Below are 3,913 nucleotides of genomic sequence, written 5' to 3' on the forward strand. Positions count from 1 at the left end.
CTGACTTATTTCACTTAGCACAATACATTCTAGTTCATGAAAGTTATTGCAAATGGCAAGATTTCATTCTTTTTGATGGTCGAGTAATATTCAATTGTATCAAACCTTTATCCATTCATCAGTCAATGGACATTTGGGCTCTTTTCATAACTTGGCTATTGTTGATATCACTGCTATAAACATTGGGGTGCATGTACCCCTTCAAATGAGCATTTTTGTAACCTTTTTCAAATTTAATTGTTACCATAAGTTAGCATACAAAAATCTACTACTACTTGTTTTGCTAAATTCAAAATAAGACTTCCTTCATCAATAGTATGATTTTGCTGTAGCAGTGAGAATTAACAAATATTTAATCATTGACAAATACCTTTTAATAATACCCAGTTGTGGGGTGCCTGGGTGGCTCAATCAGTTAAGTATCTGACTTGATTTCAGCTCAGGTAATGATCTCATGGTTTATGGGTTGGTGCCCTGTGTGGGGCTCTGGGCTGACAGCACGGAGCTTGTGTAGGATTCTCCCTTTCCCTCACTCTCTGCCCCTCCCCTACTCACACACGCTCTTTCTCTCTCAAAATAAATAAATAAACATTTAAAAACACAGCCTGTTATGAGGTATGAGAAATGTGATGAGAAAAAATTAGCTAATGTTTTCAGAGCTTTTTAAAGGTCAAAAAGAGTCTCTGAGGTTTTAGCATTATATACAATCTTGGTTTAATTATTGGGGGTTTGAAAGACAATTTAAAATTTTCTGATCTTGCTGTATTGAAATTCATAACCATAATGTTTGTCACGCAGACTATGCGAATGATGAAGGAAACCCAGTCATGTATTTCATTTCCAGCTGGACAGAGAGCAAAAACAGAACAAAATAAAAAAAACACGAGTTTGTTTGGATACTTTTCATTTCTTCTAAGACAGATCTATAGATTATTTTTACTCCATGATTAGAAGAAAAGGGGTGGAAGAGGGCAGTATTAAAAATTAGACTAGTAGCTAGACTGTTAGTTCCCACGTCAGACAAATTACCCTTACACCTCCTGTCAATGTTGTTAACAGAGACTGTTATTTTACTAATCCTTATGATCCAATGATTCCTTTTTTTTTTTTTTTTCATGTTTCAGGGCACAGCAGGTGAGAGAGTGGATTTGTTAAGCTGGGTGAGTTTATCCTTCTTTTATGTGTTCATTCAATTTTATGTTCATTTACTTATTGTACACATATGGCAATAGAAGCTGCTAAAGCAATCACCGTTATCCTGGAAAAACAATAAGGCACAGAAGCAGATGTCTTATTTCTGAGGTTTTTTTTTCCTCCCCCAGGATTATTATGATTAAAGATCCTTCCCTCAACCTCCTTTGAAGAGGACCAGGGACTGCTTGCTAGAAGTTTTATTTAATGACTTGGGGGAAGGCTCAAATATCTCCCCATTATGGCAATCTACCCCAGGGGCAAACAATGCATGAACATTATGGATTTATTTTATTTTTCTGTCCTCTCAAAGGTATTTCTCAGCCTGTTAGAATTTCTTAAATGTACTGTCAAATTTTAAAATTACATGGATGAGAAGAAAATACGTGGTAAGCTCTTTGACATTGGTCTTAGCAATATATTTTTGGATCTGTGTACCTCAGGCAAGGAAAACAAAAGCGAAAATAAATAACTGGAACTACATAAACTAAAAAGATTCTTCACAGGAAAGTAAATCATCAACAAAATGGAAAGGCGACCTACTGAATGGGAGACGATATTCACAAATGACATATTTAATAAAGGGTTAACATCCAAAGTATAGAAAGAGCTCATGCAACTCAATATTAAAACAAACAAACAAACACACAAACAAACACAGGGGCACCTGGGTGGCTCAGTCGGTTAAGTGTCCATTTCTTGATTGCGACTCAGGTCATGATCTCATGGTTCATAAGTTTGAGGCCACAAGGCTCTGCACTGACAGCACGAAGCCTGCTTGGGATTATCTCTCTCCCTCTTTCTTGGTCTCCCTCTCCACTCCAAAAGAAATAAATAAAACTTAAAAAAATACAGCCTAATTAAAAAATGGGCAGGGATGCCTGAGTGGCTCAGTTGGTTAAGCCTCTGACTCTTGATTTCAGCTCAAGTCATGATCTCACAGTTCATGAGTGCGAGCCCCACATCAGGCTCTGCTCTGACGTGAGCCTGTCTCCCTTTTTCTATGCCCTTCCCCCACTCCTGCTCTCTCTTTCTCTCAAAATAAATAAACATTAAAAAAATGGGCAGAGAACCTAAATAGACATTTTCCCAAAGAGGATATACAGGTGGCCAATAGGTACATGAAAAGATGCTCAACATCACTCTCAGTGAAATGCAAATCTTCAATGGCATATCACCCTACACCTGTCAGATTGGCTATTATCAAACAAAACAAAACAAAAGATAAGAAATAAGTGTGGCAAGGATGCATTGTAGAGGGAAACTTTGTGTACTGTTGGTGGGAATGCAGAGTGGTGCAGTCACTATGGGAAACAATATACATGTTGCTCAAAAAATTAAAAAAAGAACTACCACATGATCTAGCAATTCCACTTCTAGGTATCTATCTGAAGAAAAAGAGAACACTAATTCGAAAATATGTATTCACCCTTATGTTCATTGCAGCATTATTTACAATAGCCAAGATATGGAAGGAACTTAGAAATCCATGAAAGATTGGTGTAGAAGGAAGATGTGTCCACACACACACACACACACACCAGAATATTACTCAGCCTTGAAAAAGAATGAAATCTTGCCATTTGCAGCAAAATGGATGAACCTACAGGGTATTATGCTAAGTGAAATAAGTCAGAGAAAAAACAAGTACCTTATTGTCACTATTTTCATATTTTAGCAGTTTTCATAGGCATGAAGTGATATCACATTATGGTTTTAATTTGCATTTCCTTAATGGCTAATGATATTGAATATCTTTTCATGTGCTTATTTGCCATCTGTGTATTTTCTTCCATGAAATGTCTATTCATGTCTTTTGCCCATTTTCTAGTTTGATTCTTTTTCAAGTTGAGTGTTAAGAGTTCTTTATACATTATAGATCCAAGCTGTTTGTCTGATATCAGATGGCCTGTGGATGTCCAATTGTCTCAGTACCATTTGTTTAAAGGTCTATTCTTTCTTCATTGAACTGTTTTTGCACGGTTGTCAAAAATAAGTTGAATATATTTCTGTGGGTCTATTTCTACGTTGTCTGTTCTGTTCCATTGATCTATGTGTCTATCCCTACACCAATGCTGCCAAATCTTGAAATCATGTAGATTAATTCCTCCCATTTTATTATTCTTTGACAAAATTAATTTAGCTATTCTCAGGCCTCTTGCTTTCCACGTAAATTTTAGAATAACCTCCCCTATGTCTACAAAAGGCTTGAGGGTTTAAATAGTAATTGTGTTAAGCCTATTAGGGATAATTGATATCTTTACTATGTCTTGTCTTCTAGTCCATGAATAAGGTATGTCTTTCCATTTGTTTGGGACTTAATTGATTTCCTTCATCAGCATTTTATAATTTTTAGCATACATCGCTTCTCGGCCTTTTGGCTAAGATCAAGTGTATAATTTTTAGCATACAGATTCTATAAATGATTTATTAGGCTTCTATCTAAATATTTAATTTCATTTAGATAGACTGTAAATGGCACTGCATTTTTCTTAGTCTTCCACATGTTTGTTGTTAGTATGTGGAAATACAGTTGATTTTTGTGTTGATCTTGTACCCTACAACATTGACTAACATTATTTCTAGAGCATTTTGTTGATTCCTTGGAAATTTCCCCATTTAGAAAATTATGTCATCTGCAGATAGAGACAGTTTTATTCCTCTTTATTCAATATCTATACCTTTTGTCTTTTATTTAATTTTTTTTTTTTAATTTTTTTTT

General features: G+C 35.4%; 1 pseudogene; it reads left to right on the forward strand.

The window, feature by feature from the left end:
* The first annotated feature begins 3,552 nt into the window (after positions 1-3,552).
* On the forward strand, positions 3,553-3,697 carry LOC122205749 (annotated as a pseudogene).
* The last annotated feature ends 216 nt before the right edge of the window (positions 3,698-3,913 follow it).

Source organism: Panthera leo, chromosome D4 (assembly GCF_018350215.1).
Source record: "Panthera leo isolate Ple1 chromosome D4, P.leo_Ple1_pat1.1, whole genome shotgun sequence".
NCBI lineage: Eukaryota > Metazoa > Chordata > Mammalia > Carnivora > Felidae > Panthera > Panthera leo.